The sequence below is a fragment of the Notamacropus eugenii genome, chromosome 3 (genome assembly GCF_028372415.1).
Source record: "Notamacropus eugenii isolate mMacEug1 chromosome 3, mMacEug1.pri_v2, whole genome shotgun sequence".
In the NCBI taxonomy this organism is placed as follows: domain Eukaryota; kingdom Metazoa; phylum Chordata; class Mammalia; order Diprotodontia; family Macropodidae; genus Notamacropus; species Notamacropus eugenii.
Window position 1 is genome coordinate 401615862 of NC_092874.1, and position 27088 is coordinate 401642949.

Consider the following 27088-nt stretch of genomic DNA (forward strand, 5'->3'; position numbering starts at 1 on the left):
TACAATACTATATGTTTCATGATTCAATATTGCATCATCAAAATTTCAATTCAGGAAAAACCCCACAAATTTACAATAAATTATGAAATTTAAGATGCATCATTGCAAAAAAATTATATTTTTGATATAAAATATATCAAATATATTTTGATATATTTTGATATAAAATTTTTAAAAAATCGTTAACAAGTTCAAAAAAAGTAGATTTCCTAATTTTTTTTTTTTTAAAGGGGGTGGTAGACCAAATAGGTCTGGGAAGCTCTGAGTTAAATGATATGCTAGTATGTGTTAGAGTAGTATGTGTTAAAGGTAGGACTTGAATTCAGATCTTCTTAGCCCCAAGCCTGGCTTTCCATAACAATACTTCCTCTTTGTCTATACACGTCTTTTTGAAAATTAAAGTTGACTGATGAGATTCCTGTATTGTTGTTCAGTTGTTTTTTCAGCTGTGTTCGACTGCTTGTGACCTGATTTGGGGTTTTCTTGGCAAAGATACTGGAGTGATTTGTCATTTCCTTCCTCATCTCATTGCTGATGAGGAAACTGAGGCAAAAAGGATTAAGTGACTTGCCCAGGGTCACACAGAAAGTGTCTGAGGACAGACTTGAACTCAGGAAGATGAGTTTTGCAGACTCCAGACCTGGCACTTTATCTTCTGTGCTACTTAGCTGCCCTGACATTCCTATGCACCTGTATTACTCTCTTTAGATGGTTATCACTTTATTCTTACTCTTTTAAATCATTTAAGATTATGTTGTAAAAATTTTTCTTCTTGAGAGCTTTCCATCCCACTGGGGGCTCATTTGGTCTATAGAAAGTGACACCATGGGATACTACCCATCCTCTCTCCAAACTCTCAAAACCCATTTTCTACCAAATCTAGGGTATGAGTCAGACTATCAATTATCATCTCTTCTATTAAAAACCCCAAATAGAGCCTTACTCTGAAGACTTGAATTCCTTGTCTTTCAGCAACCAATTCTTCCTTAGGTATCAGAACCAGGTACAGAGTAGCAGTTCCAGTCTTGACTTCTTCAGCTGTTGGAAAAATTAAATTATCATTAATGTAAACCAAGATATTAGTTCCTCTGTTTTTAAGAGAACATACCAGCAAATGTCCAAATAGTTGAGATCTCCCTTGCCTCTGGGCCAAGGCCATCTGTTTCCTGGACTCATTTAACATTTCTTCCTTTTGACTCAGTGATCTGTAATATGCTCTCATCACATGATCCTTGATGTTTGTCTTTTAACGGAATTTTAGTCACAAGCGATGTTAACAATGTAATCGTTAATGTTCTAGCTGATTTTTAAGTGCTTGGCTAATGGACCAACTTTCTTATGAAACTTAATGTCATATGGTGAATCACAATTCTGGGGATGGACTAGATTTTTGTTGTCTGAGAATCAGCTTACTTGTGTTTGGAAAGGCTCGTTGCCCAGGTTGGCCACAGGCTGATAAATGTTTTGGCCCCAGCAATACTCAGAGACTGTCCACTAAGTTGCTGAGATGTCACAATCAGTGTTGGTAGATCAAGCAGCCGCATGGACAAAATCACAAACCTTTTATATATTCTGAATTCCCCCCAGATGCAGAAGTGGAATTTATGAGACTGAATGTGATAGAGTTGCACAGAAAGATGTTTAAATCTATTCCTAGATATTTGGGCTGATTGCTCAATATAAACTTTACCATTATCTATCAGCAGAATAACTTTGCTGTCCTCAGGCAAACCTATGCTTCTGAAGTGGTCTTTTACTAGAAACATACAAGGATGATGGAACCGGTCAGAAATTTTTTTTCTTTGTCCATCCATCCATTAAGAAGCTTGCAGTCAGTAAGCAAAAATAAATACCCCACCTTGAAAGCTAAAAGATAATAACTGTTTCTAATCACCAAAGACTTTATTTTATGGGAACCTGCAGCATTAGCGCATGCAAGAATTGTTCACTTGTTCTGAGTCTGTTCATTTGCATTGTAAAAGCTGTTTAGGGGATAGACTATTCTTAGAAATGAGTTTTGGGGGAAACACATCCACATACATGAGCACACATGCACACACACACGTACATGCACAGATATGTACTTTGCTCGCTTTTTCTCTAGCTTTATTCAGTCTTCTGATGTTTCACTGTAAAAATGCCTAAACCACCTTTCTGAAAATTCATATGATATAATGAGTTGCACTTTCTTGTAAAAATTTTTCTTTTTTAAAAAATTAATTTATTTATTTTCAGTTTTCAACATTCAGTTTTACAAGATTTTGAGTTTTAAATTTTCTCTGCCTCCCTCCACTGTCTTCTCCCCAAGACGGTGTGCGATCTGATATAGGCTCTACATATACATTCCTATTAAACATATTTTCACATTAGTCATATTGTAAAAATGAATTGGAACCAGTGGGATGAAACATGAGAAAGAAGAAACAAAACAAAGAGAGAGAGATAGAGGGACAGAGAAAGACAGAGAGAGAAAGAGAGCAAATAATATGCTTCAATCTGCATTCAGATTCCATAGTTCTTTCTCTGGATGTGGACAGTGTTTTCCATCATGGGTCTTTTGGAATTGCCTTAGAACCTTGCATTGCTGAGAAGAGTGTGACTGTAACTGTGTGCAGTGTTCTCCTGGTTCTGCTCACCTTACTCTGCATTAGTTCATATATATCTTTCCAGGTTTTTCTGATCTGCCTGCTCATCATTTCTTACAGCATAATAGTATTCCATTACATTCATATACCACAACTTGTTCAGCCATTCCCCAGTTGTATCCCCTTAGTTTCCAATTCTTTGCCACTAGGCAAAGAACTGCTATAAATATTTTTGTACGTGGGTCCTTTTCCCATTTTTATGGTCTCTTTAGAATAAAGCCCCAGAAGTGGTATTGCTGGGTCCAGGGGTTTGCACATTTTTATAGCCCTTTGGGCATAGTTCCAAATTGCCCTCCAAAATGGTTGGATCAATTCACAACTCCACCAACAATGCAATAGTGTTCCAATTTTCCTACATCTTCAACATTTATAATTTTCCTGTTTTGTCATGTTAGCCAATCTGATAGGTGTGATGTGGTATGTAAGCCTTGTTTTGATTTGCATTTCTCTAATCAATAGTGATTTAGAGCATTTTTTTTAATATGACTATAGATAGCTTAAAATTTTTTCTTTTTTAAATGAGTTTTGGGACAGTAATGTTGGCACCCTTAGATCTTTTCACTGAAAAACACTCATGTAGAATATGGCCTGGGTGTTGGGACATTTATCTTTTGATTGGGTGGTGAGAGGGGTGTCAGAGGTAACCAAAGGAGTCAAATAAATGGCAAATTCCTCCTTCCACTTACACTGAGGGGAGACTGAATAAAAAGATTCTCTGCCAAATGAAGCCTAACAAATTCAGTTCTCATTTTCTGAGGAAGATATCACTGGCTTTGTTGTATTTCAAATATCAAAACCAATCCTTTCTTACTCTTCAATCCCTGTTCACAGCCTCACATAAAAAGTAAGATAGATCCCATTTTGACAAGCTGAAAGAATCTGGGTGTAAGAAGCATTTCACAATCCAGAAATAGGAATGCAGAATAAACAAGGTCCTTTACTTCTTTGGACATCAAAAATCATTCCTGGGAGAAAAACAGCCAATCATAATGGAAGGGCAGATGTTCTTTTCTACAACGAGGCAAGGCACTTAGCTTCTTCCTGTAGCGAATAGATGTCACATGTTCTATCTTTCTTTACCCTTTGCGTTTAATGGATCTGTCCTGCTGAGCCTCTTTTATGGCCAAACCCACATATAGAATTGCCCGTTGCATGTGAAGTCTTCATTACTGACTGCGATTGTTGTATGTATGGGTAGGGGTGAGAGGGAAGGAAACAGGATCTCCATGAAAAAGCTGACCATAGGTGACCAGCATTCCTTTCTGCATTGTGCACAAGTGGATTGTTCTCAATCTGTTTCCTTGACCAAGAAGGTATTGTTTTCTTGTTTATTTCAACTTTGGTATTATTTGGGAGTTCTCCCTAACATACATATTGTTCTCCGTTTTGTGGCCAAAGAAGAGACTGGATGATTTCTCAGTCCCTCTCTGACACTAACATTCTGGATGTCAGCAACGAGCAGGTGGCTAAGAGCAACACAGTAAGGTGTTAAGTCTACAAGTAGATTGCCCATCAGTCCATAAAACAGGCCAGGTCTGCAAAGATCAAGGGTTGCATCTACAAATATTAATTCAGAGTTGGAAGGGATATTTGAGGTTATAGAGTCCAGGAATTCTTAATCTTTTTTGTGTCCTGGATTCCTCTGGCAGTCTAGTGAAGCCTACAAACTCTTTCTTGGAACAGTGCTTTTAAAAGCACAAAGTAAAATAGTGGATTACAAAGGAAACCTATTCTATTGAAATATAATGTAAAAATGTTTAAATATAATGTAAAAATGTCTTTAAAAAACAAATTCATGGATCCCAAGCTGATCTCCTATAAACTATTCATTTTGTAAGTGAAGAAAATATATGGATCTAAATTGGTAAGTGACTTTCTCAAGGTCATACGGCTAAGAAAGTAGCTGAGCCAGGTTCTGGGTCTTCAAATCTAATGTTCCATCTATTATGTCACATGGTTCCTTGATAGAGCTCATTCTGCTGTACCAGAAGTTGCTGCCTTGTGGGGGATACTCCCAGATGTTGAACCATCTGTAAAATTGGAATAATAATACTATTTACCTGCTAGGGATGTTGTGAGGATCAAATGAGAAAATAACTATTAAAATACTTAGTCCAGTGTCTGGCACATGATAAGCACTGTATAAATATTAGTGATCATCATCGTCATCATTACCTTGACTCTTCATGACCCCATTTGGGGTTTTCTTGGCAAAGATACTGGAGTGATTTGCCATTTCCTTCTCCAGTTCATTTTATAGATGAGGAAACTGAGGCAAACAGTTAAGTGACTTGCTCAGGGCCACACAACTAGTAAGTATCTGAGGATGGATTTGAACTCACAAAGAGGAGACTTCTTGACTCTAGCCTCCTGCTATCTGTGAGGCTGCTCAGCTACTGAGCCAGCTCTCTCCATTATCTAAGTTTGGATTATCTGCTGTATGGATTATCCTCAGTAACACAAAACCATTTCAATATTAGCCTAGACAAACCTTAATAATAAAGCAAAAAATCAAGAGAGGAGTGGGAGATGGAAAGCAAATCACATCGTACATTCCATATTATGGCTTTGGGTCATGTATACCACTGCTCACTTCACTGAAAATTAATCTGGATTTTCCTTTACCTCTGTGCTATTCTGCATTCTCATTGGGAAGTGATCTCCAGTTTTACAGCTATGGGAAATTTCATTTGAGCATGACAGATGTCTTATTTTTCTGCCACCATCTCAGCGTTTCATTGAGGATGTCTTTTCTGTGTACATATATATTAAAGTCTAAGTTCCATGTTTTTCTAAACCTAGGTTCTAAATGAAAACTGCCTCCCATTGATATCCCTAGGAAGTGAGCACATGGAGAACTGTGGTTTATGTAATTTTTAAAACCCTTGAGCTAAAGATCTGTGGCTCAAGTTTGGCATATCTTGACCTTTCTACAGACTTGTATTCTTGATCTAGTTGCTTCAGCCTGAGTTTGATAAATGATTGAAGGGAATGATATTTTTTTTATGAATCTCTTCATCATCTTAACTTAATCTATTTTTAAAGTGTCCACATGCCCATATCCAAGTTCTAGGTGCTTTTGACTACATATGTCTTATGTAATCCTGGGCAAGTCATTAAACCCTGTTTGCCTCAATTTTCTCAATTGTAAAATGAGCTGGAGAAGGAAATGGCAAACCATTCTAGCATCTCTGCCAAGAAAACCCCAAATGGGGTCATGAAGAGTCAGATACAACTGAACCATCACTCCTTTGAGTTTACTCACTTACTAAGATAGAAATTGGGTTGATATATACAATATGTACTTTTACACATTTGTATATCACATGTATGAATAGGAGAGGCAGTGTGAGGTAGTGGGAAAGAGAGCTAGTCTCTATGTAAGGAAAACCTGGCTTCAAGCCTCACCTCTGAAATGATCTAGGCAACTCTCTGGCATGATAAACTACAGAGATTATGGCTGACCTACATTGATAGGGGAAGTTTCCTTTATTGGGATAAGGTATTCCCTATTTATAAGTATAAAAGCAGTAGAGATACTCTATCATCCCAACTTTTTCTGTCCTCTGGTAAGGTCCTGCCTGTTAACATCTTCATGATTTCCTAATGGAGCTGACTAACGTTGCTTTGACTGCACATTCTGTATCCTCTCTGGGTGTGTTGCCATTTTCAAATAAGCACTCTTACCTTTTTTGATCAGATGTCCCCTACTTAAATGTAGAAAATCACTGAGAGCTGTTTGAAGCAATCAACAAGTCAACATACATGAAGAAAGGGCTTAAATTAAATTCAATGAATACTTTTGACAGAAGCTAAACTAAATATTTGTCATAGTCAGCTATGATGACCTTCTTGCATGGTTTCAGAAGGCAATCTAACTAGTTTCCTTTTTGGAAAGGCAACAAACATTTATTAAGCTCTAACTATGTGCCAGGCACTGTGCCAAATGCTGGGATTACAAATGCAAAACAAAATAGAACATAGTCTCTGCCCTAGGGGAGCTTACTAAATTTTAATGGAGGAAGTAAGACAGCTCATAAAAGGGAGCTGAAAATGGAGAGAATGGCCTCCTTCTAGAAGGATGTATTTGAGCTCAATAGGGCAGCTAGGTGGTGCAGTAGATAGAGCACCAGTGCAAGAGTCAGGAGGACCCAAGTTCAAATCTCTCCTCAGACACTTGACACTCACTAGCTGTGTGATCTTGGGCAAGTCACTTAGCCTCAGTTGTCTCATTCTGGGTCATCTCCAGTCATCCTAATGAATATCTGGTCACTGGATTCAGATGGTTCTGGAGGAGAAGTGAGGCTGGTGACCTGCACAGCCCTCCCTCACTCAAAACAAAGTCAAGTGCAAGTCATGTCATCATTTCTCTGATGGCATGGTCTTCCTCGGCAGTGAAGGACACACACACACACACACACACACACACACACACACTTGAGCTCAATAATTTCAAATGATTTCTCTGCAATATGAATTTCCTTGTCTAGAGTAAAGCATGAGTTTTTGCTTAAGAGCATTAGGGTGACTGTAGGGCCTAGAGTAGAAAGACCTGAGTTCAAATCTTACCTTAGATATGTGTTAGCTGTGTGACCCTGGACAAGTCACTTAACCTCTGTTTGTCTGAATTTCCTCATTTGTGAAACTAGGGTAATAATAGTACCTCTCTCAGGATTGCTGTGAGGATCAAAAGAGACAATAACTGTTAAAGTGCTTAGCCCATTATCTGGAACATAAGAAGCACTGTATAAATCCTAGTTACTATTATCGCCACTACCACCACTACCATCACCACCATCACCACCACCATCATCACCATCATCATCATCATCATCATCATTATCATCTCTTTGGGCCTCAATGTCATTGTTGTTGTTCAGTTGTTTTCAGTCCTGTTTAACTCTTCATGGCACCATTTGGTGTTCTCTTGGCAAAGATACCAGAGTGGTTTGCCATTTCCTTCTTCAGTTCATTTTACAGATGAGAAAACTGAAGCAAATAGGGTTGAGTGACTTGTTCAGGGTCACACAACTACTGAGTGTATGAGGCTGAATTTGAACTCAGGTCTTCTGACTCTATCACCTAGCTGCCCAGTGGGCCTCAGGATCCCCCATCAATAAAATGATACCAGTCCCTGTGAGATGTTCCCTATGGTCTCATCCCACTCTAAAGCTTATAATTCTACAATTCAGATGTCAAAGGAACATAGAGGAAGTATGGTACCACCCTCTTATCCAAATATTCATCAGAGGTAGGATAGTCATCAGTCTGAGAAAATAAACATCAAAGAGAGGAAACTACTACTAAACTTCTTCTGTTGTTTTTACTTGCTTGCTTTCATTTACATCCTGAAATTAATGGCAAAAGTGAAACTAGAGTTGGCTAGGATTATGGAGTTCTTCTAGTCCAACAACCCCGGTATGGATATCTAAACTGAAGTCTGATCAGATAAAGTGACTCACCCAAGCTCACATAGGTACTAAGAGATAGAAAAGCCCTTATTCTAACCCAGGGGCTGTGACACCAAATCACTCACCATTCTTTCCTCTACACCATATTTCCTTTTATGTTCATTAAAGTTTGCCCTCCAGATCGTTAAATTCAAATGCTTTTTCTCCAATATGAATTTCCTTATGTAGATTAAAGCATGAGGTTTTGCCAAAGATCATCCCACAGCATGGTACAACCAATGGTTGAATAAAAGCATCTGGTTAGTGTTACCACATAAGGGTCCACCAAGTACATTGAGATGACATTGTGGCATAATGGCTGAACTTGACCATAGATCCCCTCTCTAATGCCTCCAGGCTGTAAAATCACAAGCAAGTCTCAACCGCTCTGAGCCTCAGTCTTCTCATCTATCAAATGGAAATAACGGTACCTACTTCAAAGGACTGTTGTAAGGCTCAAATGAGATAACATGTATGAAATGCTTTGATGACTTAAAAATGAGGAAGAGAACACTAGCTACAAAGGACATGGGTTCAGATCTTGTTAAGTGCTTTGGGATGAATCACTTAAGTTCTTGAGTCATTTCAGTCATGTCTGAGGCTTTGTGACCATATTTGGGGTTTTCTTGGCAGAGGTAGTGGAGTGGTTTGCCATTTCCTTCTCTAGCTCATTCTATAGATGAGGAAACTGGGCGAAGTAAAGTGACTTGCCCAGGATAACACAACTAGTTAGTGTTAGAGGATGAATTTGAACACAGGTCCTCCTGACTCCAGGGTCAGTGCTCTATCCACTGCACTCTATCCACCTAGTTGCCCCTCTTAACTTTATAAGGTCTCAGTTTTGTTATCTGTAAAAATGAAGGTATTGAACAAAATGGCCTTTAAGGTCCATTCAAACTCTGGATCTATCTTCTCCATCTCTCTTCTCTCTGTACCCCTCCCCCTTTATAAAAATGTCAATTATTATTGAAATCAAAAAGTTTTTATAATTCATTCTCTTGTGTTTCGTAAGGTTCTCAATTTAACTTGAGGTTTTCCACATTCGTTGCTTTCAGAGGGTCCCTCTCTACTATGAATTTCCTGTTTTTAATAAGGCATCCTGACCCTCCTTCAACCTCCCTGTTCTACCCCCATCGCGACACATACATTTCCAGAGCTTTCCACATTCACTGTACTTAAAGGGATTCTCTGCAGTAAGATTTCTCTGAAGAGACATTATGGAGTTAGGAAAACTTTGGTTCACATCCTCCATCTGACACGTGCATTATGTGTCCTTTGTGTGACTCACCAAAACTCGGTGTCCCAGGCAACTCTTTAAAACTACAAGTTACAGGACAATTGCTAATCTGCTTTAATAGAGAGAGTTTCCACACCAGGAGCTCCATATAGGAATGAAATCATAGTTCTGAGCACTGGTTCTCTCCCACCCACCCCCACCCCTGCCCCAACATTTCATTTTGTGATGATTTATAAGAGATAGACTAATTCTGAGAATTTTCCTGTAGTCACAGTTTCTCCACAGAAGGTTTTCTATTGAATTAATTATATCCCAGTGTTGGTGGTAAGTACATGATTTACTACTATACCCCTTCCTCCTTCCCCTTCCCCCAGTGAACTTTCTGTTGTATCAAAGGGAAGGAGTTAAACTGGCACAGTGACAGTTTTTTTTTTTAAATGAAAGGGTATGTCTTAGCCCTTATAAGATTATTCTTTTAATCCATTAAAACATAATAGTAATAAATCCATTATATGTTAACATAAATAACATACTTTATGACAAAAATATTTTTCCAGAACAAACAAACAAAAAAGACTGGCGATGTTTTGCGTATTTTTGCAAATCTCTTTAATGTCTGGCTTGATAGAAAACAGCCGGATTCTCATATTTGTTTCTCTATTTGATCTGTTATAACGTGTTGTTTTGACTGAAACATATGAAGAAAATCTTGGCTTCACACAGATAAGTAGCTTTAAAAAGGGAGGAATATTTTAATAGACAAATAACATTTTAGTATTATTATGAAAATTGTTTTGACCTTGAAGAATTCCTGAAAGGGAATCCCCTTTATAACTATAGTTCATTAGATAACTATGAAGTTTATAACGATAATTAGATAGCTATAAACTATATATTTAAGTAACTACAGTTAATTCAATAGAAAACGTTCTGTGGAAAAACTGTTCAACTCCAGGAAAATTCTTAGGAATAGCCCCAAATGAAAGGGAGCCTCGCCCCCCCTAGGGTGCACTTTGAGAATCTATATTTGAATTTCTAAAGCCCCCCCACTTTTAAAATCAGTGCTGAGTAATGCTGAAAGTAAACTCTACAACCTTCAGTTGTTCGTCTCACATCTCATTTTAATTCTGACTGACGTATGCATCGTGGTGGGAAAAATGAAAATGACATGCTACTTGATTTTTTCCCTTTTATTTATCCTCTAACACTATGAATGTATTAGTGAGCTTCATCTTGGAAACTTTCAGAAGTAATCTGTAAAAAGATAATTCTACCAATCTGGTATATAATAGGAATCCACCTTGCTTCATAGCCTAAGATAAAGAACATATCCTTGTAGACTCCCTTTGCATAAATTCTTGAACTGCAAAATTATATATTCAAATGTAAATAATGTGTTTGATGGTCTCCAATTAGATTTTCATCTCTAGGGTATTATTTGTAAGGTTTATCCTTCTATCCTTATTATTGTGGTTACGTATTTTCATGGTCATTCTACTCCTATGATTTGTAAATATGATGCAACACAGATGGAGGCAACTTGGACAGGGGCTGGTGGTGGGAAGGTCTGATTTCAGTGCAAAAAGCAACCGTCCTCATTGAATCGCATAGAAATCAAGCATATGTTAAAAACAAACAAACAAAAAAAACTGATGAGAAAGACTTCCGTACCTGGAATTGGAAGAATGGCTATTTCATGTCTGCAGTGGCATTGTTGTTTCCATAGTTAGTGGTACAAACAAAATAGTATTTGTTGCTTTTTGAGTGATTTTTTTTCAAAACTTTGGGAAAATATATATCACAGATTCTTGCACACAGAATTCTTGCAAATTCTTTCCTATTCAAGTCTTTTCCAGCTTTTGTTTTTTCACTAACATTTCTTAAAAATTTTATGTTGTTGTAAACAAAAGGTTCGTTCAGATTTTAAATGAATGAATATTCAAATATAAAGACTGATTATTTTATTTTAAAATACAGATTCTAGAAATAATAACCCTGAGCAAAAAACCAAATCCTTAAATATGAAAAGTATTTCAAAGCTCATCATAAAATTTATCATGAGTGACACAGGAAAATCCCTCTTAAGAGACGACATTCCAGTGCAATCCAGAAGATTCTTTTTGTTTTTTCCTTCATATAAAACAAATCGTTATGCTGCTGTAAGCAGTTTCAAGTGTTTGGACAGTTCATTAAGCTTGTGCCCTCCCTTTAAATGTTATAATTACTTCTAGTTCTTTGGACATACACCATTGATTGGGAAAATATATGCATATGCTTATTTTATAAGCCCACTTGATATCAAGCATAAAAGACAAAATGAAACATAATTCAATACCCCCACCACCAAGACTGTCATCTAAAATAGACCAGGTCTAATCTTGGGAGTTGACCCTCAAAGGCCCATTTCATCTTTCTTTTGCTTCCATCTGGAGTAACTCCAGGAGAATCTCCAAATTAATGCTTGCTTCCATCTGGAGTAACTCCAGGAGAATCTCCAAATTAATGCTTACCTACAACTCATGCCTAGAATTTCCCCAGATGTGAATAAGTGTTCTTTACAAGGAGTGTTTGGTAGAGCAGCCTTTAGTTTACTCCACAGAAAAACTTCAAGGTTCAGAAGACTCACAGGAACCCATCAATAGGTACAAAAACACTGGAATAACACATCAGTTCCACTCAGAGAACCAAATTTGAGGTTACTGTCAAGACAACTCTGTGGCATTCTGTTGACACACTTAGCTCTTTGACAGGGTCCTATACAGTCATCCCTCCCTGATTTATAATGTCACCCAGTGGTCTGGATTTCCTAAGACATACTGAAGTTTCTGAATAAGAAATCCCCTGCCCATCAGATCTGATTGTGGTACGTGAAAGAAAAACCCCAAGAAACAGGCACTAGTCAGCAATTTTTTAACTTGAAATACAAGGGAGATGCACAGAGAGAGAAAAAAAGTCAACCAGATTTTCCCCAAAAATTTACTTTTATAGAGAAAATCAAAACAACAACAAAAACCAAAGAAGACTTATTCCATTCTGATGGGCTATGCTCTAAGAAGGATTCGTGATGGTACAGAAAAACAAATTCATAGTTAAGAAGCAAGCTTTTTAACAAGATATTAGTAATATATGGTACAGACCATTAAAGCAGGATATAGGTGATATATGGTCCTGATAATTAGAGCAGGATTTCCATGATATATAGCACAGGCAATTTACTATAGAAAGAAACATCTGTTCAATTAGAATGCAGGATATAGGGAGTTTGAGGAAGATAAACATTGTTAAACTTTTTGCTTTGCCAACAAACTCTAGGAGTCCTATGACTGCTTAAAAGCAAGATGGCTTTCCTTAAGTTTAAAGTTAAGTTAAACTTCATTTCACCAGATAACTTGCAGGCTTTGTTTTCCAAATAAGAAATTAATCAGCAATTATATGAGTGAGGCACCTCACCTCTCTAGGTCTCAGCTCTAAAATCAGAACTTTGGATGCTATACCCTAAGGCCCCTTCCAGCTCTTTTTTTTTTTTTTTCCTTCCAGCTCTTAATCAATGATCCTATCTTCTTTTAGGCTAAGAAAGTCCACCATCACGATCTCCCCTCTCAGGATGCTTTCAAGCTCATTGAGCTCTCCTGTGACCTATTTCCATCACTGAAGGATATTGGGCATCAATAATTTAATTTAGGGCAGCTAAGTGGCACAGTGGAGTGCCCAGCCTAGAGTGAGGAAGACCTGTGTTCAAATTTGACCTCAGATATGTGCTAACTGCGTGACCCTGGGCAAGTCACTTAACCCTGTTTACCTCAGTTTCCTCATCTATAAAATTAGCTAGAGAAGGATACAGCAAACCATTTCAGTGTCTTTGCCAAGAAAACTCCAAATGGGGTCATGAAGAGTCAAACAGGACTAAAAATTATTAGAACAACAGTTTCATCGTGGGCAGGCAGGTGGTACAGTGGATACAATGCCCAGCCTGGAGTCAAGACCTGAGTTCAAATCGGCCCTCAGACATTTACTAGTTATTTAACCCTGGGCAAGTCACTTAATCCTATTTCCCTCAATTTCCTCATCCATAGAATGAGCTGGAGAAGGGAATGGCAAACTACTCCAGTATCCAAGAAAACCTCAAATAGGGACAAAAAGAGTTGAACACAATAACAAGAACAACAAATCTAATTTAGATATAGTGTTAGTAAAAAGAAGACTTTTCTCTTTAGATAATTTTAGACTATTCATTAAATATGAACTCAGCATAACCATTGATAAACAGAGACTACCTATTAAATGGCTGAAATTTAAAGCATCAGTATTTACCCTTTCTTCATTACTCAGATACTGACATAATGAACTCCCTGTATCAAAGCAGTTCACAATCTATCTCTGACTTGAATGAATTTATTAAGCATTTATTAATGACTTATAATGTGCCAAGGACTGTGGTAAGCACTTGAGATACAAATACAAAAACAAAACCAGTTTCTTTCCTCAATGAGTTTCTCTTCTAACAGGGGAAGACTATATCAGCATTTTAGAAAGTTATCGGTAAGAGGGGAAAAAGCCACAAAGAAGTAGATTGACACATTTTCCCAGAAGCAGTGGAATAATTGATTTGGTTATTGTTCTAGAACTGAAATGAGAGTTGAGGGGGGGAAGTAGTGCGAAGGGTAGATAGAGGGTGAGTGGAAGGGTGACCAGCAAGGAGATGTCATGGGAGAAAAGTGAGACATTACTGGGGCCAGGCTGTTGCGAAACAGTGGGCCATTTGAGGCCCAGGGTGGTAGTCCTTGAAGGCATAGCCTCTAGTTCAAGAGGCAAGGGTGGCTGACCAGGAATAGTGGAGATAGTAGGAAAGCCTTTGGAGTCACCTGAAACATATGGAAGTCAACTGACTTCCTTAGGGTCCCGTGCCTAATAAGGGTCAGAGGTGAGATTTAAATGGAACTCCAAGACCACAGAATTATTGGCTTTGCTAAGGCATCCTCTTCTTTTCTTCATTTAAATTACATTTTAAAAGTTTGCTTCTTTCTGTCACTTATTAGCTTATACTTCTGATCTTAGAGAGAAACGATTGGAATTTTTGAGAGAACAAAATAGCCTGGTTTGTAAATATAATAGCTATTTTGAGGCTTTAAGAAAAAAACAACAATCTTTCAGGAGAAATCTAAACCCTTCTCCCCCTTGTTCACAGGTGAAGTATCTCATAAAAATAAAACAGAAAGCTACTTTTTTTTTAAAGCTCACAATTTCACTTTGAAAGCATTTTGTTGATCCTGTAGAAAGGTATTTGTCAGAAATTCTTTAGGTTCGGATTCTATGAAGCAACATAAATTCCAAGTATAGTTTGCTTGTTTATTTGTTTGTTTTTTTAAACTTTCACCCATGAGATAGTTTTACAATGCTATATTTAAAAAGTAACTTGTTTTCAACTGTCTCTGTTAGGGCATGAACTCTGAAGCGCTCACTGGATTTTTAAGAATGTTTTGGTTGTAAACAGAGGTTAACTTCCCAGCCATGAGCTATGCAGCTCATGAGTCTTAGCAATGTGGGATTCAAGATATGTATCTCTTTCTACACGTATACTCTCTCTGTCCCTCCCACTTTGATCTCCTGTGTCTTTGTCCTTTTTACTCTTTACCTCTCCTATACTGGCCCCCTACTTGTACCATCCTCACATACCTAGGTCCCTTTGTGTCTTTTAGCCATTTTGTTAGGGAATGAGACATCGCAGTATTTTTTGATACCATGTACATGGGCATTAGAAAGTTTAAACTGTGTGACACAAAGAGGGGCCCTGATGTTCTGAAGAACACTCAATCGTAGCTGGCAGGTTACAGGTAGAATAAGGAACAATAATGTGGAAAAGAAATAGAAAGGCAAAAAAAATACCCATTGGGGTTTGGAATGCTTCACTGAACCAGAATGATTTTTAAGTATCACCAAAAAAAAAAAAGTCTTCAAAGCAGCTTGTGTGAGTAAATATAATCAGGCCACCATTTCCTCTAATGGATTTTGGCAGTGGAGAATTACTATACAGAATGTATAGTATCTATACATTCTATATCAAAGTGCTTGCCTTTTCAAGGAGGGGGGAGGGCACATAAAGAGTGAATGATTAAATTATTTTTAAATTAATGTTAAAGTTGTTTTTACATGTATTTGAGAAAAAACATAAAAAATTCATTTACAGATGTAGGAAAAGAAAATAAATATGGTACATCCAGGAAAGCAGTTTACTCAGCTTCTCTAAAGCATAGTAGAGAACAGATATGAAGACTTCCTAAATTAGGCTAATTGTATGAGTAATTAGAATTATTGGTAGCCAAACATGCTCAAATATCTCCTCCTCCTTTACTAGAATTTCTAACTCTTTCTTCCTCTTCTAAAGTTAGCGTTTTTTTTTTAAGAAAGAATTTTAAATTTAAAAATTTTAAATCATATAGAAAGCCATGAAGAGTTGCATCATGGTATGAATAAGCTGCAACTTATAACCAGTCAAGAAATCCAAAGAAAACCAGAGGTAAAAAATATCATTGAGGAATTATATGATAGGAAAAGAAGATTATTGTTAGATCCTGAGAAGAAAGGATGATGGCAGTAATGCTTCATGGTTACGCTTGTGACGTTAGGAGAAAAAGAGGAAGACCATCACCTACCTCCATGTTGGGTGGACCCTCTGTGATGAATTTATGGGGGGAGCAGATGATGGGTCACCTAGGCTGGACAGGCATGGATGGGTCAAGATCATCATCATTGGAAAGAATTTTTGAATTCATGAGATCACAGATGCAGCGGCAGCATTATCATCAATGCTGTTTTCAATCATGTCCAACTCTTTTGGGGTTTTCTTGGCAAAGATACTGGAATGGTTTGCCATTTCCTTCTCCAGCTCATTTTACAGATAAGCAAGCCGAGGCAAATAACGTTAAGTGATTTGCCCAGGGTCACACAGCTAAGTATCTGAAACTGGATTTGAACTCAGGGAGATGTCTCCCTGACTCCAGGCCTGGTACTCTATCCACTGCACCACCTAGCTATCATCAATAGCTAACATTTTTATAGTGCTTACTATGTGCCAGACACTGTGCTTTTACATTTGAGTATCTTTGGTTTTTACAACATCATTTTATTTCCCAATACATTTTCTGTATTTATCTTCAGGGCAAAATTTCTCCATCATTATGGTATTCATGGTATTCAGTTCCAATCTTCTGTCATTTCCATTTTTGTGGCAGCAATGGTTGTACATATTGTTTTTGCGGTTCAGCTTAACTTCATTCTGCATCATTTCATATACGTCTTCCCATGCTTCCCTGGTACACCTTCCCCTTTAGTTCAGAAGGGTTCTATCACCAATAGTCCATAATTTCTTTTGAGATGGCCAGAAATATCAACTGGCAATTCATAATACTTCCTGCCTTCCCAGAAAAGCTTTATTAGAGTATCTTCAACATGATGAAACACAAATAGGGAACACAAACCAAGTCAAGTCTTGTATGTGCTTTTATCAATAAGTGGGAACAAGCATTTGTATAATCCCTGTAGAAAACGTAATAAAATTAAATCAGTGTAGAGTACAGAATCTGAATTCAAGATGGTTGAAGTAGCATTTAGCCTCCACAAAAACGTTGCAGTGGAATGGAGCATCAGCAGTATGCACTAGATCTCGATTTTGACCTTAAAAAAAGCAGCATTAGAGAAATGGAGACAAACGCATTTGAAATGGAAAGGGCAGACATGTCAATTAGATGTTGTCCATTAATACGGATGATGACCAAAATATCTACTTACTGTTCCCTATCCTCACCTCTCCATCTCTGCCTACTGACTTTCCCCTCCCATCCTTCAAGACCCAGCTCAAATACTACCTCCTCCATGAAGCCTAATCTGATTCTTCCTTCCACCCTTCCCTTCCCCTTCTCCCCATTTGGAAATGCTTCATCTGACCCTATTATCTGTATTCCTCTTATATCATTTAAAACCTTTAAGTTCCTTCACAGCCTGGCTCCAGGCTACCTTTCCAGTCTTGAATACTGCATTCCAGTCAAGTTGGCTAATCTGTTGTTCTCTAGACACGGCATTCCACCTCCAGTCTCCAAGCACAGGCTGAATCACATGTAATTACTTTGTGATTATTTTGTTTATATCATGTATTTACTTACCTACATTCATCATGTCCTCCATCCCCAACAGAACATAAGCTCCTTGAGAACACACACTTATATTTTTGTCTTTGTGTTCTCAGCAGAAAGCACAGTGCCTGGGATATAATAGGTACTTTAAAAATACTTTTTGAATGAAGGAAGAAATCGTATCCTAATTTCCACTGAATTTATTTGTGTACATCTCTTCCCATTCTGGCTAGATCAGAAGCTTCTTGCCCAGTGTTATGTGCTACACTGAAGTATGCATGAACAATAATTTTATTTTTAAAAATTCTAATTAACCCTTGTGAAGTGTTGCAAAAATGTTGTTTTCCCCAATCAAGTAGCATAGTGGGTTGTACTTAGTAAATGATCCATGAATGAATGACTGACCTAACAAATATTCAGGCTGTGGTGTCATGAAAAGAAACTAAATCATAATAAGTCCTAGCTTCCTTATCTCAAAAATGAGGGAGTTAGACTAACTGACCTCTAAAGTCCCTTCCAGATGTAGATTTAAGATTACTTTCATCCTGGAATTTTAAGTTCCCTTAATTTGTTTTTCCCCTCCAAATTTGTGTGTGTGTATCATAATGAACGAAAAATCTGAGAGACATGGTTTCTGAGTAATTAATATGATTTCACTAATAATAATTATTAAACAGAAGAGAAAATAATCATTTCTCTCATGTATGTTTGTATACAGGATGTCCTAAAAATCTTAGTGCCACAATAAGCCATTAAAATGTAAAATTGGGACATCCTAAGTGTGTTTGTTTTTATGTGTGTATGTAAATATATATGTGTATATATATTATACATACACGCATATATATTACAATGTATAGAGATAGGTAGATTATCTTTTATTTCCTTTCCTTCTTTTTCAGTCCAGCCCTTTCCTCAGACACTTAAGGCTCCAAGATTCTTCCTTTTTTATGATCCTGCTAATTCTCTTTCTCACAGTGCCACTCTGTTCCCTTTCATTTTCCTTTAAAGTAAACTCTATTTTCCACACTGCCTGAAGGTCACGCCTATGTAGGGACACATTTAAAATGGGTCAGACGATGTGGTGGAAATAATTTCAGCAGAAATGGTCACCAAAGGCCACTTTGAAAGGAAGATCATTCTTCTCCTAACACGGCATTTCCCTAAAAGGCTTTTATTTTCAAGGCAGAAAATTGAGGTGTCCTAGATGCCTTACTTAGTGCCCTTGAGATCTATGAATATCCTAGATGTCTGATTTCTCCTGGAGATCATAGTAGTTTACTTCAAAAATATGTGAAAAATACATCTGAGAGAGTTAAATGAAGTCCTTTCAAAAAAATTTCTTTCATATATAAAAACCTTTAATACATTAAAAAGATACACAGAAAATCCCTGTGCACATAGTAAGTAATTATGACTGCTTTTCCTCTGTTTTGTTGACTAGTGAAAATGATTCAAAACATGCTTTTAGTTTTACTTTAATGGACATAAAGAATGGCCATACACTAATAATTTTTGTTGGATTTCTTGAAAACTTTTTTATACTTTCTAAAAAATGAGAATAGCTGATGTTTCAAATGCTTTTGTAAGTTTTTTTTTAAAGTAAAGTTATTATTTATGCCTATTTCTTCCTATTCAGTGTGTATTTCCTACTTCTCCTTGGGTAGAGCACCAGTGCAGGAGTCAGGAGGACTTGAGTTCAAATCTCACCTCAGACATTTGACACTCACTAGCTGTGTGACCTTGGGCAAGTCACTTAGCCTCAGTTGTCTCATTCTGGGTCCTCTCCAGTCATCCTGATGAATATCTGGTCACTGGATTCAGATGGCTCTGGAGGAGAAGTGAGGCTGGTGACCTGCACAGCCCTCCCTCACTCAAAACAAAGTCAAGTGCAAGTCATGTCATCATTTCTCTGATGGCATGGTCTTCTGTATCAAAGGACAAACACACGCAACACACACAGAATTAACAAAATATGTCCTTAAAAACCTTTTTTAAGATTGGCAGTGTAGCATAATACCAAGCCAGCCTCTGAGTCAGGACCCTCGATGTGCAAGTAATTACTTCTGGGTAAAACCTTGGGTACATTACTCAGTCTCTGAGTACCCCAGAAACTCTAGGACTGCAAGTGGTAAAACAGTTGTCTATCTTCAGTGATAAAGGAAGATCCATTCCCACGAACGCCCTACACTGATGAAATCACAGGTCTGGACTAAACCCCCTCCTCCTTCTAAAAAATAATAATAATTAAGACATTATTTTGAGCTCTAATTCTGTCATCCTACAACATGATCTACATCCACTCAGTATTCAGAAGATCTTTAGAGATAGAAGGGGCCTTAGAATAAGCCTTCTAGTCCAACCTCTTGTTTTATAGATTAAGAGACTAGTAAGACATATGTGTTAAGTGATACAACCAAAATCCTACAGTTATTGAAAGACAGAGGTAGTATTTGAATTCAGAATCTCTTGCCCTAAAGCTGTTACTTTCTACAATACCAAAATGCCTCTCTTAATTCTTAAAAATATCAGTAATACATATTGCCCCAAATTCAGTAATATAGGGTTAAGCTACTTGGCACTGCCTTTTCCAGAAAGAATATTTCTAGCACTGTATAATTAATACCAATTGCATATCCCTCTTGTAAGGTAAAAGGAAAATCAGAACAGAATCTAGGTTACTCGCTTTATGGCTTTTTTGTTTTTTCTTTTTCTTCTTTGAAGGAAAAGAACTATTATTACTAGGAAAGTAGTAACAAAGCAATGAAGGAAAGTAGCTTTGGGGGTGAATAGAGCACATACAACACCTCACTGCTGCTATTTTTAGACATTTCTTGAAAAGTCCTCATTTTTCTACAAAAACAATATATATTTACAAACCATTGACACTGACTAAATGTCATAGTTCATTGCCATTGTTAATAACTATGAATTAACTTAGCTTTGTATGAGTTCCCAAGCAATAGTATCTGACACTTCTAGAAATCCATGGGAAAGTACAACCTTCAGAGTCTATATGTGAAAGTTGGACAATAGAAGGAATATGGGAGCTCATCAGACCCCTTTCCCATTTCTGGAGTTCCAGGGAAATTTTTTATTTGCAAGCTCTGGATTTTGGCTATGATATCATTGGATGTTTTTCAGTTTGGAGTTGTTGAGACTTTTTTTTCAGGAAGTGATTGGTAGATTCTTTCTGTTTTTACTTTGCCCTCTGATTCTAGCAGATTTGGGAATTTTTCTCTTATGATTTCTTGAAAAAGGGTATGCAGGGCTTTTGTTTGATTGTGGTTTTTACAGGGACATGGTCATTTAAGAATTATTCCTATTTTCCAGATCAGTTAGTTTTGATAGGAGATATTTAACCTTTTCTTTCTGTATCTTCAATTTTTTGACTTTGTACTGATATTTCTTGTCACATTGTAGTCATTGAGTTCTATTTGCTCCATTTTATTTTCCTGAAAATCTACTACTTGAGTAGGGCTTTCCACCTTCCATTTGATAGTATTTATTTGATTTCTGTTTTTCCTCCTAAATTCTCATTTCATTTCTAAAAAATCTTCATTTTTTTTTGCCCCATTTTTAATCCTTGAAACCAAGATATTTTTTTCTGAGACTCTACTTAGAGCTGTTATAAGATTACTCTTGTTGATCTTTACCTTTGTAGGGCTTCTCAATGTTTTCTTCTGTTTTTTTCAGACTCAGTTCTGGGATTGGGATTTTCTGTCTGGACCAGTACCCTTGGACACTTCAGAATGAGTTTTTTAGGCTTTGTGTAGTCCTTTCCAGTCTGTAGTCTGGAGGCTGATCTGGGTGGGGTGTGATATTAGGCCCCACTCTTTGCCTCAGTCACTTCTGTCTTGTTCTCCTAATAATCCATTGTGGGTTCTGGACTCTGTCTGCACAGTTCCCAAATGGAAGCTGGTTCCCTCCTTTAATGGATTCCTGATAGGTCCCAGTGGGATACTGGAGAAGGTGCTGCTCTCAAGCTTCCTGACCTGAGAAGGACGTTGCATTACTGGGCACTGCCTCTCTGAACAGTGACCTATGAAGGCTGGTTCCAACCTTTCTGTTCTCAGCGGCCAGGGCTGGAATCTAGTTTCAGGTACCTGAATACTGGAGCTTGGGCTAGCTCGTGGCCTACGCCATTGAGAGCACTGACTGGCTTCAAACCTTGTTTTGGAGCTCACTTTGTCTCTCTTGGCTTGGCTCCTTTCCTTAGCTTCTTGAATCTTCCCTTTACCTCCACCCATTCCCAGCTCTAGACCGGATGCAGGAACTTGTTTTTGTTTCTCTGCTGGTTTTCTTTATCATTGTCTCTTCTGGGTCTTTTCCATATACTTGCAGGGGTTTATGTAGCTGAAGGAAGTTTCCTTGTGACCTTTAACTTTGCCATAACCAGAAATCATTCCATGGAAATCTAAGAGTTAAAAATGACAGGGTAGATAGAATAGAAAGAGAAGAAATAGGTTGCCTTAACATAAGGAAAAATGAACCTCTTGGCATTTGCAAAGTCTAAAGAAACTACTGTGATGTCTCTACCAGAGATGAATTGAGCCCTGGAGGTAAATCAGATGAAAAAAAGCATCCTCTAGATTACACTGCACATACTGGACTAAAAACCCTTTGAGGGTAAGAACCATAGTTTATTTCACTGTTTTATTTAGCCCAAGGTCTTGTACATAACAAGTGCTTGTTAAATTAAAAAGTCAGCTTCTTGAAAGGCATCCCACTTAAAGTGTCCTGTTTCAGGGCCATTACTTCTCATGGCTGCTCCATTTATTTTATCTGTGGCAGCTCAGCAGCAGGACAGGACTGGGACAGGAGGTTCAGGAGCTGCGGCCACATGTTCTTCAGAGGGTGCTGGGTCACCTGGACAGATCCGCCTGCTCTCCAGACGACCATGGTCCTAGGGGAACTCCAGGATTCTGCCTAGGGATTCTGGGGGGTGGAACTTGAGCTGGCTTGAGATCCTTGAGGACAGGGTCAGCTTGGTCTCTGCGGGCCCAGGCTTTAGCAGTGTCTGGCCCCTTAATGGATACTGGTTGAACTGAAAGAGTAAGAATGAAGCTAGGGCAGGACTGGCACCTTCACGGGTGAGGACATTTCAAACTCGGAATTCATCCTCCTGGCACGGTTTAGGGAGTGGGGCTCTTGGGCCATCTTGGGCCATCTCCCATCTGCCATACTTGAGGGGTTCAGTAGAATCCAAAGCTGCCAACTGTCAAAGCAGGCCGGCGGGGCTTTATTCAGGAGGGGGCACCCTCCAGTCCTCAGACACGCGCGGGGCCACTTCCACAAGACCCAAGGATTTCCTCCCAGTGTTGGGGGGGCGGGGGGGTCTCCAGCGACCGCCCCCACAGGGAGCCTGGGTTCAAATCCTGATCCCGTGTGACCTTGAACAAGTCTCTTTAGAGCCGCGGATGTTCTTAGGGAGAAGACTGGCCAAACAAGCCAACCCCCAAAAAAATACCAAGCAAAGACTAAGGGGTGTTCTGCGCTCCCTCCTAGGCACACAGTAGGTCTTCCATCAGTTGGTGGACGGCCGGCCGGAGGGAATCAGAACCACAAAGGCTCGTGCCCGGGGCTCCTCAGCCCGCGGCCCGAGCGGACGGTGAAGGCCACCCTCCCCCGCGGGGCCGCGCCGCCGGTGCCCTCACCCCCCAGGCCGGCCGGGCGGGCCGCTCCAGGCCGCGTCCCCCGCCCCAGGCCCGCGGCTCCGGCCTCGCGTCTCCCCGCTGGGCGGTGGGAGGCCGCGCGGGCAGACCCCACCCCTCCCCGGCCCTCCCCGGCCCTCCCCGGCCCGCGCGGCCGGCCCTCCCCCGCCCCACCCCCTCCCGCGGGCTCGGCCCATTCATTCATTTATTTATTTATTCTCCAGTAGCGGCGGAGGAGCGGGAGCTCGGAGGGAGGGAGGGAGGGAGGCGCGCTCGGGGGAGGGAGGAGGAGGAGGAGGAGCAGGAGGACTCGGCCGGCTCTGCCCCGGCCCCTGCCCGCTGCGCGGCGCTCCATGTCGGCCGAGCGCACGGCGGGCGCGCACGCCCCCGGCCCTGGGGCGCTTCCCGGGAGTCGCTCGGTGGAGGGGAAGTGAGGAGCGGAGCGCAGGGAGCGCGGAGCGCAGGGAGCGCTGCCCGGGACGCGCGGCGTCCGGCCCAGAGGTGGGTGTCTGCCGCGGGCGGCGATGGCGGGAGGGCAGGCAGGGCGCAGCCCCCCAGGAGCTGGCGGGGGAGCCGAGCGCCCCGCTTTCCTCGCTCCCCAGGAGCTGGCGGGGGAGCCGAGCGCCCCGCTTTCCTCGCTCCCCGGGAGCTGGCGGGGGAGCCGAGCGCCCCGCTTTCCTCGCTCCCCGGGAGCTGGCGGGGGAGCCGAGCGCCCCGCTTTCCTCGCTCCCCGGGAGCTGGCGGGGGAGCCGAGCGCCCCGCTTTCCTCGCTCCCCGGGAGCTGGCGGGGGAGCCGAGCGCCCCGCTTTCCTCGCTCCCCGGGAGCTGGCGGGGGAGCCGAGCGCCCCGCTTTCCTCGCTCCCCGGGAGCTGGCGGGGGAGCCGAGCGCCCCGCTTTCCTCGCTCCCCGGGAGCTGGCGGGGGAGCCGAGCGCCCCGCTTTCCTCGCTCCCCGGGAGCTGGCGGGGGAGCCGAGCGCCCCGCTTTCCTCGCTCCCCGGGAGCTGGCGGGGGAGCCGAGCGCCCCGCTTTCCTCGCTCCCCGGGAGCTGGCGGGGGAGCCGAGCGCCCCGCTTTCCTCGCTCCCCGGGAGCTGGCGGGGGAGCCGAGCGCCCCGCTTTCCTCGCTCCCCGGGAGCTGGCGGGGGAGCCGAGCGCCCCGCTTTCCTAGACCGCTGCTTCTGGAGATCGAGAGACGCCCCCTTGGTAACGCCTTGAGAGAAGGGGTGAAAGCGGGCGTGGTGGGTGCGTCCGGCCGGAGCTCTGGGGTCCCCCTGAAGGGGGGAGCCGGCCCCGCCGAGGGGCTTGGCTGCCGCGCGTTTGGGGAGGGCTGGATGTTGGGGCGCACGCGGGACCCCCAGTGTTTCGTGTTGCGTTGGTCCCTGAGGGCATGAGTTCCGTGGGCGCAGTGCCCGTGGTGAGAGGGCTCCGAACCCCCGCCGGGCATGTGGCGCTCTCCCCGGGGAGCCCACGCCGCCGTGCCCGGGCCTCCCTCCGCCCCGGCCCCACGGGACGGAGGCTCTCCGTGGGCACCAGGTGTCCCTCCCCTCCGGGCGTATGGAAGCCCCACTCGTGTGCTGATGCTCACGCGGGGCCTTCCTAAGGCAGGCTGGACGCTTCCCTGCGAGACGTCTGAGGGGCTGCGGGGCGGCCTTGTGCCCAGCACCCCCCTTGGCAGTCATGCCAGCCCCACTTCTGGGCCCCCCCCCCCGGCCATAGAAGACAATGATGCTGGGAGTACATGGCAGCAGCCACGCTCCGTGCCAGCCATCTCCAGGGCTAGGACACTCAAGAGGAACCAAGGAAAGACGTAGGAGAAGGAATGCTAGCTGGCATCCTCTGGAAGGCACCGTGGTGGTGGGGGCATGGCACTGAGTGGGTGCAGCTGGAGCTTAGGGAACCCCAGATTCGGACAGCTGTGATGTCAGTGCAGAGGGAAGGGGACTTCCTGCCCTCTGGTACTGTTTCTGGCTCCTTGGGGGAGGGGGGTAATTTCCTGGGCTTTTGTGGGTGTGGGAGGGAGGGGGATTTCTCCTGAGGTCATGCAACAAGCCTTCTGGGGTCGTTGGGGGGAAATCAGAGTGGAAATCTCCCCTTCTGTTGTCTCCAGTGGTCACTGATGGCATACATGTGAGTGTGCCAGTCTGAGAAGTGATGGTAAAAAGGAGTTGTGGGGCACTGGGCCAGGCATGCGGACTTCAGGTGCCAGAGCTGAAAAATACAGGGATATATTTAAAACAGGTAGACTGCATTAATAATGGAGCTTTATGGCAGGGTGGCAGACCTAGTGAAGGTTGTAGGGTTGAATGAAACTGGAAAAAAATTAGGACCCTTTGCCTCTGGTATCAGGAGGGAAGAGAAAGACCGGAGGAATGAAAATCACATTTAGTGACCGAACATTCAAACAGGCTGACTAACATTCCATGGTCCATTTTACTGTGGTATGCATTGGTGAGCTCCCTCCACCCAAAATAAGATGGGGGGAGGCCTGCGTGGAGGAAGCTAGAGATAGGAGTTAGCCAGGAGAGGATGGTGCAGAGTGAGGTAATGGAAACTTCATTTATAAGGCTACATGGGCTTACAGTTGTTAGCTGGTGTGCAACATCCCCCGTCTTGACCTTGTGAAGAATTCCCCCTCAACACTAAGAGTTTGGTATGAACGTTTTTCTATAGGCAGCATTTGTCCATGTTTTGAAAGATGCTGTAGATCACAACTTTTCCCAGGCAGTTTGAACCACTGAGTGAGCTAGGAACTTGGAGGTAGCCCTTTGTGTTCACATTCTTTTTTTTCAATTTGAAAGGGGGACGTCTTGTACATTATGTTTTGAATGTAGCTCTTATGTGAGAGCTAACTCTTTGTCTGCAGTAGGGATCCTAAAGAGATGTATTTCATTTGATGAATGAATTAGCAGAAATAGCATTTAAAATGCACGGATATTAAAGCATAGGGCTGAAGGTAGAATTTGCTCCCCAAATTTGAAAGCTACGTTTACTTATTTTGATTAAACTTCCCTCTACCAGTTAAAGTTTAAATTTTAATTAATCCTTCCTTGTCCCCTCTCTCTCCCCTTTCTTGTAGACTTTACATTCATAAAGAGGATTTCAAACGTAACACGTCTGGAAAACATTTGCACCTGTTAATGAGTTTGCTTTGCCTTTTTTTCCCCTTACCCTGTGTGGGCGTTTATAGGCCAGAAATGGTCTCAGAACAGTGGTCACTCATGAGCTCATTGTCTCCAGTTGTCACCATTTGCCATTTCCTTAAAGGACAATTTCACTTGTGAGTGGGTACACCAGGAATTACACACATCCTGTAACTATTTGGGTTGCAACACAATTAGTCATAAACAGTAATGAAAGAAAGATGCATAGCTTGGGGGCTCCACACACAAACACATCTTTGATATAACTTATCTTCCCAGCCTCAGCCATTGTGTGTATGTGCTGGAGATGTTCATGGATTGCATTTGGAATAAGCAGAGCTCCTATCAGCTTACTAATTATAATAATGTTGAGGGCAAGATGAAAAGGACTGCTTTATTTTGAGATGGAATGGACATTTTGAAATAGCTATTATCTCATAACTCAAGCATGTCAGCTGGCACAGGGCTCGCCTCTACTGAATTTTGTGCAATATTGTCCTAAGCTTTCCATCTATTTCACTTTCACAAACTTTGTCCTGTTGACTCAATAGCCTCAGGAGCCGCAAATAATATATAGCATTTATTGTGTTACTTAACTTTATTATCTAATGAGGGAAAATTATACACCCACTAGAACACCTGGCTGTGTTTGTTTTTTGTAGTGGTGGGCGTCTTTTAATCAGTCCAAGGCACATTCTAGCACTTAATTTATCTTTTAAAAAATGAAATAAAAATAAAACAAGGGCAGCTAGGTGGCACAGTGGATAGAGCACTGGGCCTGGAGTCAGGAAGCCCTGAGTTCAAGACTAGCCACAGATACGTATTAGCTGTGTGACCC

General features: G+C 41.3%; 1 protein-coding gene and 1 long non-coding RNA gene across 8 annotated transcripts in view; one reads left to right on the forward strand and one right to left on the reverse strand.

Moving 5' to 3' along the window:
* Nucleotides 1–27088, forward strand: part of PALM2AKAP2 (PALM2 and AKAP2 fusion) — a 536456-nt gene that overhangs the window by 376058 nt on the left and 133310 nt on the right. Inside the window, exon 1 of one of the 7 annotated variants that reach the window (XM_072650191.1) lies at nt 23323–23613. The exons of the other annotated variants lie outside the window; for them this stretch is intronic. The gene's annotated coding sequence lies outside the window, so the exon portion shown is untranslated. Of the gene's footprint in view, nt 1–23322; nt 23614–27088 lie in introns of those variants that run through there. 7 annotated transcript variants of the gene reach the window in all.
* On the reverse strand, nt 193–23151 carry LOC140530995 (uncharacterized). Its single transcript, XR_011976242.1, has 3 exons — nt 15983–23151; nt 7215–7322; nt 193–1038 (listed from the first exon to the last, which is right to left on the reverse strand). It is a non-coding gene; the product is annotated as an uncharacterized lncRNA (long non-coding RNA).